Raw genomic sequence first — 12,868 nt, forward strand, 5'->3', positions numbered from 1 at the left:
ATCTGAGGGCTGTAAATTCAACTAAATACTTAGGGATTACCATTACAAATAACCTAAATTGGAACGATCACATAGATAATATTGTGGGTAGAGCAAACCAAAGACTGCGATTCATTGGCAAAACACTTAGAAGGTGCAACAGGTCTACCAAAGAGACTGCTTACACTACGCTTGTCCGCCCTATTCTGGAGTACTGCTGTGCGGTGTGGGATCCGCATCGGGTGGCACTGACGGATGATATCGAAAAAGTACAAAGAAGGGCGCTCGTTTTGTATTATCGCGAAATAGGGGAGATAGTGTCACAGACATGATACATGAATTGGAGTGGCAATCATTAAAACAAAGGCGTTTTTCGTTGCGACGCGATCTTCTCACGAAATTTCAATCACCAGTTTTCTCCTCCGATTGCGAAAACATTCTGTTGGCACCCACGTACATAGGGAGAAATGATCATCACGATAAAATAAGAGAAATCGGGGCTCGCACGGAAAAAATTAAGTGCTCGTTTTTCCCGCGTGCCGTTCGAGAGTGGAACGGTAGAGAGACAGCACGAAGGTCGTTCATTGAACCCTCTGCCAGGCACTTTATTGTGAATAGCAGAGTAATCACGTAGATTTAGATGTAGAAACTCTGTTGAATAAAATCAATGAGGATAACAGAGCAAAAGGGGTGGCTGTAGTGTCAGCAAATTCAAGACGGGAATTAGAAACAAGGCCACACAAGTCGTTGAAAATATTAACAATTGGTGTACAAATAATAAACTGTCTATAGCAGCTAACAAAACAGTGTTTTGTTATTAAAGAGGTGAGAGGAAGTCTATAATAAAATTAAATAGTATCTCGCTCTCAGAACAGGGAAGTAACTAGATATTTTGGAATATATCTGGATAATAAATTAAACTATAATGAACACGCAAGACTAATTACTGACAAAGCGATGACAATATTGCATAAATTAGCTTGACTTAACACGACCAAACTTAGACTACCACTGTAGACGATGCGGATATATCACATGGCACTCCTTGAGTCAACAATTTGTTTTGTTGCGAGCACCTGGATACATCGTCTCAGACTGACCACATACAAAAATATTGTAAGACGCGGACAAAGAAGCGTGCTCATCAGAATATTCGGAGCTTTTAGAGCAACATCCATAGAGACACTGTGTTGTCGTGGGTGTGTGCTCCGTCCATATCACTATTCGTCACAATCAGCGAGCAGCGGAGAAAGGTAGACCACACAAAGTACAAGACATAACTGGAAGCAATATAACAGACGTAAGGCAGCTTAACATATGGCGGACTGAAGCATGGCAGGAGGACTGGGACCGGACAGATAAGGGACGACGTGTCTGCTCTTTTTTCCCTAATATATGGGAATGCATAAAACTAATACATCAATCCCACAAGAGGAATGACCCTCTACCATCTCCGTCGCGTGGGTCTAAAAGAAACTGACACTTGTGAATGCAGTCAATAAGGCACCACTAATGATATGTTTCTCCTCTGTAATGCATTAAGACACCTAAGACCGAATGTAGAAATACAAAACCTAGGAAACACAGTAAGAGGTCAGAACAAATGGCACTTCTTGAACAGACTAGCAGACGATGTTGGTCTATCTCAAACTCTTTGTGAAACTTACAGATAAAATAGACATACTTAAGAACACTACAAAACGCAACACAAGCACGCCAACGAAACACAAGGCACAAAACAGACACAGACAGTGACACTAACACAGAATCGGGTGAAACAACAGATACAGAAAGTGGACGTGACATTCAAATATTAATGTAATTATCCATACAAGTTCAAAAGACCAATGTGATATAACAGAATCTAAGAATAGAACAAATAAAATAGTATAAAAACTGTGGAATTAACACTAGATTAGGATTAATTCATAACAAAATTAATAAAGCAAACCTATTACGTAATGCAAAAGATGTCAGTTGCAAAACAAAATACTTTTAAAGCAGTCTCAGTGACGACACGCTCGAAGTTTTCCCGAGCCCTCGTCGCTGAAACAGCTTCGATTTCACGGACAAATTTACTCTTTCACTAACTTCTCTCACATGTTTCTTTATTATTTGTATTCTCGTTAATCATTGTTTGTTTATGTTTCCTGATCTGCTTATTTTATTTTATAACCTCTATTTATATTAACAAAGAATTAAGAAAAATCTAATTGTTAGTACATTGTCACTGTATTAATTGTATTAGTAGAATTGTATTATCAATAATATTGCCCACAAACTGTTATATAGATAGTGGGCTACTTATAAAATAAATATATAAAAATAAATAAACCGCGGGAGGTCCAACGTTAGCCGCGTTGTGGAGTCTATTAGGAAGATAGCGTTCAGGATTGGAAAGGAAGCCAATTTGCCCTCGGTATGTCTGCTGCGGTGCCTCATTCGAGATGTGGTAGGGGCCCAGACTGCGGCTATCGAGCGTGCAGGGTGCAGTCGTCTGCAAACTCTGGCCCACCTCGGCATCAACGGCACCTCTTGCTTGGATCCTGAGACCATTCAGAGTCCATGCAGGCGTCAGGTGGAGGTGGTGAAGGCTGCTGGCCTCGCACGAGGCGTGCAAGTGGAGTTCACCATTTGCAGCATTGTTCCCAGAGTTGATCAAGTTCCTTTGGTTTGGAGCCGAGTGGAGAGTCTCTACCCAAGACTTGATCGATGTGTGACAGTTTTGGTTGCAGGCCTCTAGACTTGCATTATCGGGTAGGAACTTGTAGGACTCCCCTTGACAGATAGCAGAGTACGTGTGGAGTGCTTGTGTTTTTTTTATTTCTTAGAATAGGAAGTAGTTTGAGGTGCTTTTATGAACAATCGCCACTGATGCCCAGAAAGGTTAGTCAGACTGCGTTCAGAGTAAAGACATTTCGACTGCCAAAATTTTATCAGTAAGCTGTCGAAGTATTCGTAACAAGTTTCCTTAATTTACTGCTCCCCAAGAATGTTATCGCGCTTAAATTATTCCTGGGACCGATTGCTGGCTGAAACCTGAAGTAGAAAGCTCTGAGGTATTTTGTTATCATCTGTTGGAAAAACGGATTAGACACCATAGGAGGGAGAGTATTAATTGTAGTTGAGAGAAATATCTCTATTGAGGTTGAAGTTGAGTGTGACATTGAAGTTATCTGGTTAATTGTTGGGTTTTTTCCCGGCCACAGTTGTAGAGTCACTCGAAGAAAGTCTACGTCAGTAGCGTGTAAATGCCCGGATCGTGCAAGAGTAGTTGGAGGCCTATCACTTATAAGTTACCCAAGGTTATGTACGTGGAGCACTGCATAATAGTACAAGACTTTTTCCGGGACCAATTTCCGTTGAAAAAACGCGGATTTTGTTGTGGATCATCGTAAGGCATTCACGCTTCAGCTCGTATACACTCCTGGAAATTGAAATAAGAACACCGTGAATTCATTGTCCCAGGAAGGGGAAACTTTATTGACACATTCCTGGGGTCAGATACATCACATGATCACACTGACAGAACCACAGGCACATAGACACAGGCAACAGAGCATGCACAATGTCGGCACTAGTACAGTGTACATCCACCTTTCGCAGCAATGCAGGCTGCTATTCTCCCATGGAGACGATCGTAGAGATGCTGGATGTAGTCCTGTGGAACGGCTTGCCATGTCATTTCCACCTGGCGCCTCAGTTGGACCAGCGTTCGTGCTGGACGTGCAGACCGCGTGAGACGACGCTTCATCCAGTCCCAAACATGCTCAATGGGGGATAGATCCGGAGATCTTGCTGGCCAGGGTAGTTGACTTACAGCTTCTAGAGCACGTTGGGTGGCACGGGATACATGCGGACGTGCATTGTCCTGTTGGAACAGCAAGTTCCCTTGCCGGTCTAGGAATGGTAGAACGATGGGTTCGATGACGGTTTGGATGTACCGTGCACTATTCAGTGTCCCCTCGACGATCACCAGTGGTGTACGGCCAGTGTAGGAGATCGCTCCCCACACCATGATGCCGGGTGTTGGCCCTGTGTGCCTCGGTCGTATGCAGTCCTGATTGTGGCGCTCACCTGCACGGCGCCAAACACGCATACGACCATCATTGGCACCAAGGCAGAAGCGACTCTCATCGCTGAAGACGACACGTCTCCATTCGTCCCTCCATTCACGCCTGTCGCGACACCACTGGAGGCGGGCTGCACGATGTTGGGGCGTGAGCGGAAGACGGCCTAACGGTGTGCGGGACCGTAGCCCAGCTTCATGGAAACGGTTGCGAATGGTCCTCGCCGATACCCCAGGAGCAACAGTGTCCCTAATTTGCTGGGAAGTGGCGGTGCGGTCCCCTACGGCACTGCGTAGGATCCTACGGTCTTGGCGTGCATCCGTGCGTCGCTGCGGTCCGGTCCCAGGTCGACGGGCACGTGCACCTTCCGCCGACCACTGGCGACAACATCGATGTACTGTGGAGACCTCACGCCCCAAGTGTTGAGCAATTCGGCGGTACGTCCACCCGGCCTCCCGCATGCCCACTATACGCCCTCGCTCAAAGTCCGTCAACTGCACATACGGTTCACGTCCACGCTGTCGCGGCATGCTACCAGTGTTAAAGACTGCGATGGAGCTCCTTATGCCATGGCAAACTGGCTGACACTGACGGCGGCGGTGCACAAATGCTGCGCAGCTAGCGCCATTCGACGGCCAACACCGCGGTTCCTGGTGTGTCCGCTGTGCCGTGCGTGTGATCATTGCTTGTACAGCCCTCTCGCAGTGTCCGGAGCAAGTATGGTGGGTCTGACACACCGGTGTCAATGTGTTCTTTTTTCCATTTCCAGGAGTGTAGTTTCATTAAGTTTCGATATGTGGCGGTGCTGTAAGTGGCCTTCAAAATGGCGTCTGCAAGGAAGATGCCTTCCAAGCAGAGTGCTGTTATTGAGTTTCTTGCGGCGAAAAACCAGATCATCGCGTATGTTCATAGGCTTGCAGAATGTCTGTGGAGACCTGGAAGTGAACAGAAGAATGGTGAGTCGTTGGGCAAGACGTTTGCTGTTATCGCAATAATGTCGCCCAGACCTGTCCGATCTCCCTCGTGCCGTACGGCCGCAGATTGCTGTGACTCCTGCATTGTAGGCAAGTGCGGACTAGAGGTGGGCACACTCGTTCATCCTTGGGAGCTAATTCACTGGTGGTCGCTCTTTTTTGGGAACCGTTCATTTTTTACTCGTTCACTGTTCATTTGTGCTTGGTATACGGTTCTTATGAAAAACTGAAAATTCTTAGCATCGTTTTTATTGATAACAGAATTCTCACACACTTCTAATTTTCGTGATTCTGCGAAACCTCTCCTTCAGCCAACTGCAGCGTTATGTGGCAGATCGCAGTGACATAATATAAGGTGGCCCACGAAAAACCGGCACCGAGTACAGATTGCTCGTCAGTTACGCAGGATTTTTTGACCGCTACGAGCAGAATAGATAAACATGTAATAATTAGGCAGTGAAGAAATAACAAATAAGCTAATGCAAACAACAACTTCGAAACAGTAGAAGACGATTGGTAGGCGACAATCAGCAGTCTAGTACTCGGGGGTGATTTTTCGTGCGCCGTCCCGTACCACTGAAATAATACTGTAGACGTTATCATATTCTCTTTACAAAATGTGACACCAGACACTCGATTATGGATCGCGGACTTCATTCGGTTGTAAGTCGGTCTGCCTTCCATAACAATAAACTTGATCTTTTACCTTGCATAAAAAAAAGACAGAAAATGGACACTCGTGTTGAAACACGTATATTGAGTGGCGGCGATGGCGAGGCATTGCAGAGTCTCTGACCAGAGAGCCATTTATCGTGGCTAGTCTGCGCTTGACCGCGCGAGAGTTGCGAGCGGTACTCTGTCAGTAGTAGTCGTGCAGTACAGTTGCGAGCAGTAGTCAGTGGGCAGTCTGTCAGTAGCAGTAGGGCAGAGCAGTATGTCGGTAGTAGCAGCCCAGTGCAGTCGTGTGTGAGGAGTCGGCGGGCGTCGACATGGCACTCTGGTCAAGATTCAGGATGAGGTATATTATTTTTAAATGCGCTCAGCTAATAATGTAAATTAACTGTAACTAATTTGTGCAATAATCGCCCCAATAATAATTTTGGTTTTCAAAGCAATATTTTTAACAAAAGAACTATTTAATTGAACAAACGATTTCCTTCCATTTCCTTTAAAGAAAAGTTTCAATTAAATTTCAAAAAAAAAAAAAATATTAAAAAAAAGTAATACTTGCAATGCATTTGCTCCAAGCCGTGGCCAACAATAAGAGCAGAACTTTGACATGCAGTTTCGAATGAGGTAAGAAATTAATTATGATTTTTTTGCACAGGGCCAAAGACCGATATTTCGGTTTAATTGAGTTTACATTGTCACTGAAGTCTCATTAGCATTGAATTGTTTTTCATCATTTTCGGGACAGCTTATACCTTGAGTCAGATTGCGATTCTCATTTTTATTGTCATTAAATTTAATTGCTAGGGAGGTTACGCTTGGCTCCATTTCTATTAAAATAATATCTTTTAAATTTTTGTGGGGAGGTTACAGTGTGTAGCGTGTCGACTTCCTTTGCATGTGTAATAAAAAAATCTTGCCTTTTTACAACGATTTCTTCTGCTCTTTATCGAAATAGTGAAGTAAGCTGATATGCCGTTTTGTTAGCTGAAAAGATGTATGTATTACATACCACGTAATTTTATGTAATTTACGTAATTATAAAATTAAATTTAATTACCGATCGTGGACGCTGAGTAGAGTACGAAACGAACCAGAAGTTATGAAATCAAAAACGGTGTGAAACAGATCTAGAATGAGCCTGCGCAGCGAACGAAACGAACAGCTCTATACTGAACTATGAGCAGTCGGCAGTGGAACTGCGACGAGTGGCCATGCGAAGAAGGACGAGTCTGGCCGAGCGAGACCGAGACAGACGGGAACGGGACCGGCCGACGTGCCGTTGCGGGAACGTGACCGACCGTTTCCCGTTCCCAGGAACTATAAGTACACTCATATTCATAAATTAAGGGTAATTGCAGAATGTGGTGCCACACAACGTGGCACTACACAAAACTGGCGCTAATAGCATAGGCACATAGGGAACACACACGACACAGATCTGTAAGTCCACAGTATTGGTGATAAGTTGAGAAAACCGTCCCGAAACACATAGGCTACAAAACGCCACTGTTTGCTGAGCAGGTGCCTCGACATCAGTATGGGATATGATCACCGTGCACACGTACACAGGCCACACAACAGGTTGGCATACTCTGCATCAGGTGGTCGAGCAGCTGCTGGGCTATAGCCTGCCATTCTTGCACCAGTGCCTGTCGGTGCTCTGGAAGTGTCCTAGGGGTTTGAAGACGTGCAGCGATATGTCGACCGAGAGCATCTCAGACGTGCTCGGTGGGGTTAGGTCTGGAGAACAGGCAGGCCACTGCATTCGCCTGATATCTTCTATTTCAAGGTACTCCTCCACGATGGCAGCTCGGTGGGGCCGTGCGTTATCATCCATCAGGAGGAAGGTGGGCCCCACTGAAACCCAGAAAAGGCCGAAATACTGGTGCAAAATGACGTCCCGATACACCTGACCTATTACAGTTCATCTGTCAAAGACATGCAGGGGTGTACGTGCACCAATCATAATCCCACCCCACACCATCAAACCACGACCTCCATACACGTCCCCTTCAAGGACATTAAGGGGTTGGTATCTGGTTCCTGGTTCACGCCAGATCAAAACCCGACCAGAATCACTGTTCAGACTATACCTGGACTCGTCCGTGAACATAACCTGGGACCACTGCTCCAATGACCATATACTGTGTTCTTGACACCAGGCTTTACTGGCTCTCCTGTGACGAGGGGTCAGTGGAATGCACCTTGCAGGTCTCTGGGCGAATAAGCCATATCCGTTCACTCGTCTGTAGACTGTGTGTCTGGAGAAAACTGTTCCAGTGGCTGCGGTAATGTCCCGAGAAAGGCTACCTGCAGTACTCCGTGGCCGCTTGCGGGCACTGATGGTGAGATATCGGTCTTCTTGTGGTGTTTTACACTGTGGACGTCCCATACTGTAGCGCCTGGACACGTTTCCTGTCCGCTGGAATCGTTGCCATAATCTTGAGATCACGCTTTGTGGCACACGGAGGGCCCGTGCTATGACCTGCTGTGTTTGAGCAGCCTGCAGTCGCCCTAGTATTCTACCCCTCATAACGTCATCAATATATGTTCTTTGAGCCATTTTCAACACACAGTCAACATTAGCACGTCTGAAAACGTCTGCACACTTTTCGCTGCACTGTACTCTGACATGCCCCAACACACCTCTGCGTATGTGGACTGCTGCCAGCGCCACCGTGCGGCGACCGCAGGTCAAATGCACCGCATGATCATACCGCGAGGTGATTTAAACTCGCAAACCGTCCACCAGACCGTTGCTTTGCCATGTATGAGCATTTTCCTTAATTTATGAGCATGAGTGTACAAAGCCGCGGCAGAAGTGGACAGTGAAAGACCGTTCCTTAGAATTCATTCATGGCTCGTTCCGTTCATCGTGATGAACCGTTCCTTTGGACCCGTTACTTCGCGACCCATCTCTAGTGCGGACACTCTCAGTCGACCCACAACTGGACAACTGGACGTCTCTGTTCGTTGCGCTGACACACTATTCACCAATTTGGGTAGTCGCAGGTATGTGCCGGCTGGTTTCTTCGCCGCCTAACAGAAGAGCATAAAGAGCGACGAAAGACAATCTGTGCGGAATTGGTTGCGCGTCACGAGGCCGATCTTGAAAATTTTTTGTCGAACATCATGACAGGTGGTGAAACATGGGCTCATCACTTCTAACGGGAAAAACAAAGGCAATTCGAGGAGTGGCGCCACAGCAGCTTTACTCCGAAGAAAAAGTTCAAATCAGCACCCTCAGCCGATAAAATCATGATGTCGGCCATCTGCGACTCTGAAGGGGTTGTTCTGTTTGATGACCTCCGTCATGGTCCAATGATCAACCGTTAAGTGTATTGTGGTACTCTCATGGAATTCTAGAAAAGATATTAGCGTGTTCGTCGCCACAAAAATGCGTACGACGACGCAAGGCCTCGCACAAGTCTGCGCACCCGAGAGGAGCTCACAGAACTTCATTGGACTGTTCTTCCTGATCCACCTTACAGCTCGGATCTCGCACCTTACGATTGCATCTATTTGTCCCAATAAAAGACGCACTCTGCGGGAAGCAGCACGTGGAAGATTGGGAGCTTATTGATGTTGCAAGACGTTGGCTCTGACGTAGACCAGTAGAGTGGTACGATGCCGGCATACAGACGCTCCCAGTAAGGTGGCGTAAGGCCGTCGCATTGGACGGAGATTATATTAAAAAATATGGTTTTGTAGACAGAAGAGTGGGGAATAATATGGTGTGTTGGAATCATGAATAAAACCAACACCCTTTCAGAAAAAAGTGTGGCACTACTTACTGAACGCCCCTCGCATAAAAAAAAAAACAACACAGCATTACGATTAGGGGGTAGCCTGATGTTAAAATTTACTCTGTTCTAAAAACATATCCCGTTCAGGAAAGAGGTTCTTATTTTTGTGTCGTGCGTAAGCCGTCGATGTTCGTCGACTGGTACTGAGGGAATCATTGAGTAGTCGACAGCTCTGCTGAAGTTACTCCGGCGGGCATCGATCCTCGCGCGGATAGCATTCCTCCGCACATGGTGACCGTGACGAAGCGTCCCCTGGTTCCACTCTCCCCGCGTGCGCTGGTCCTCGGACGGCGGCCGGCGCGGCACTGTTTTCCACATCACATCCGGTTCGGCGGACTGTGCTGCGCGCCCGGAGAAACTTTTGATTTGTGGCTCCACCGCAGGCGGCGGCGACATCACCGGCGCCGGGGGAGATGCTGTCGCCCGCCGCAACAGCTGTCCCTGTCAGCCGGTGACGGGAGCCACTGCCGCAAATTTGCGTTCCGCGTTTTCACTGCTACCACCTGCTGTCAGCGGGTGTAATGTCTAGGCTACGTGACACTACCGGTAGTGAAACAACAGGAGCTAAGCTCTTGCGCTGCTAAAATTATTCGCTGCGTAGAAAGTGCTCAACAGCACAAACGGTACTCTTCCACTTCAACTTACAATTACACTGCTATGAAAAACTTAAGCACGAGCCCGTTAAAAGTTCGATTCCCGGCGGGGTCAGGGATTTTCTCTGCCTCGAGATGAATGGGTGTTGTGTGTCTTTTATCCTCATTCACTCGCAAGTCGCCGTAGTGGCGTTAAAGAACTTTGGGAGCGGTAGCCGAACCGCGCCGCGAGGGGTCTCCCGGCCACCGATGCCATACTCTCGTTATTATTATTACTGCGAAAGAGTTGCCGATGCAGGATTTTGTGCATGAACTGACCTCTCGATTACGTCCCCTAACTGTTCGATGGCATTCATGTCGGGCGATCCGAGTAGCTAAATTATTCGCTCGAATTCTGCAGAATACTCTTCAAACCAATCGCAAACAATTGTGGCCCGATGACATGGTGCATGTCACTCGTAAAAATTCCCTCGTTATTTGGAAACATGAAGTATATGAATGGTTGCAAATGGTCCCTAAGTAGCCGAACATAACCACTTCCAGTCAATCATCGGTTCAGGTAGACCACAGCACCCAGTTCATTCCATGTGAACACTGCCAGCACCATTACCGTGCAACCACCAGATTGCACAGATCCTCGTTGACAACCAGGCTTCATGGCCTGCGCCACACTCAAACCCTAGCATCAGCTCTTACTTACTGAAACTGGGATTTATCTGACCAGACCATGGTTTTCCACTCGTCTAGGGTCCTAAGGATATGGTCATGAGCCCAGGAGAGGCACTACAGGCAGTTTCGTGCTGTTAGCAAAGACACTTCGGTCGTTTGCTGCCGCAGTCCATTAACGCTCTATTTTGCCGCTCTGTCCTAACGGATACCTGCACGTTCGACGTACGTCGCTCATTGATATCTGCGGATATTTCAGGCATTTTTGCTTGCCTGTTAATACTGACAACTCTACGCAATCACCGCTGCTCTCGGTTGTTAAGTGAAGGCCGTTGGCCACTGGATGCCCGTGGTGAGAGGTAACGTCTGAAACGTGGTATTCTCGATGCATTCTTGACACTTTGAATCTCGGAATATTGAATTGTGTGAGAATTTCCGAAATGGAATGTGTCATGCGTCTAGCTCCAACTACCATTCCGCCTTCAAAGTCCGTTAATTCCTATCTTGCGGCCATAATCACGTCGGAAACGTTTTCAGATGAAACACCTGACTACAACTAGCAGCTCCGGCAATGCACCGTCCTTTTATAGATTGTGTACGGGATACTACCGCCATCTTTATATGTGAATATCGCTGTTCCATGAGTTCAGTCACCTCTGTGTTAGTGCTGTGTGGCAATGTAGGAAAGTGTGGGATCATGTTGCCAGAGGTCTCCCAGTAATGCACAAAATGTGAACGTCACAAGGCTTGAGGTCTGAATGAGTATAGTACCAAATGAGGCAGTTCAAGGAGCGGGAAAAGGCGATGTGTGTCCCTCAGTGAGCAGTTACCATGCACTGCAGTGATGTTATTATTTGGAGACGACGTCTGGATGACTTCAAACGGGGAAGAATCATCGATCACCGGGATTCTGGAGAAAGGACGACGGGTGACAAGTGTAGCTCAGGAATTTAGAGTTGCTCACAGGTTAGTCTCCCATGCCACGAATCATTCCGAACCATACACAGTTGCCTAAAGGAGAGAATGTGGTCGACCACGGTCAACTACAGCAGTAGATGAACGCTTCGTTGTGCAACAGGGGAGAAAGGACCCACGTATAAGAACGGGTGCTGCTGGTACAATATTTAAGAGCACTTCAATTCATGCACTGTCAGACTCCACAGTAGCCAGGCGACCTCAAGAGGGAGATCTCTTTGTCGACGACCTGTACGTTGTGTTCCGTTGATACCCACATATCGACGGCACCGTTTCCCATCCCATGAGGATGGAGACTGGATCAACGACGAGTGGAATTTCGTGTTCTTCTCGGATGAGGTTCTGGACGTACCGTCAGATGGCGATAAGGGAGACACGTAATGCACCAAGGGACGTATGACAGTTTTGGGTGATCCAGATGTTGTGGAGTAGTGAGGCATAATGTTGCATGGATGTACTGACCTCCAGATCTTTGAACACGGTGCCACAGGTCAACGTTGTTGCGACACTGTACTCCTTCCGCATGTGCTTCTTTTGGGGGTGCATTTGGCCCTGACTTCATTTTTATGAATGACAATGCGCAACCGTATCGAACAGCGTAGGTGGAGGAACTCTTGCGGCGAGACGGGTATTCGGCGAATGGACTGGGCTGGCCGTTCGACGACTTAAATCCTATTGATCATTAGTGGAATGCGTTGGAGAGGCGTTTTCAAGAACGTCCACATGCACCAGCGATACTGCAGCAGTTGTCAACTGCGCATGTGAAGGCACGGAATGCCCCACTACAAGAACTCTTAACGTTGTGGCAAGCATGGGAGCACGTTGCGGAGCACGCACTGATGCCCGTGGTGATCGCACACCCTATCAGGAACCGTTTCCTGCCTTTTGTGATGTCCAGGGGGCCATCATAATGTCGCAGTGACTTCACTATAATTATTGTCTTTGAATAAAAGTGGCATTTCTGTTGTCTCATTGCGTATTTCTTTTAGGTAACTTTTGTACTCTAGTGTAGCAGTTCCATCTATTTATGGTCCAAGTTTCATCGACTACAGAGGGGTCCAAAAAAATGTATCCACTGTTTAAAAGTCCATAACTTGCAACCTTATTGACAGAGTTGTCTCATTTTTGGTGAA

This window comes from Schistocerca piceifrons, chromosome 5 (assembly GCF_021461385.2).
Source record: "Schistocerca piceifrons isolate TAMUIC-IGC-003096 chromosome 5, iqSchPice1.1, whole genome shotgun sequence".
In the NCBI taxonomy this organism is placed as follows: Eukaryota; Metazoa; Arthropoda; class Insecta; order Orthoptera; family Acrididae; genus Schistocerca; species Schistocerca piceifrons.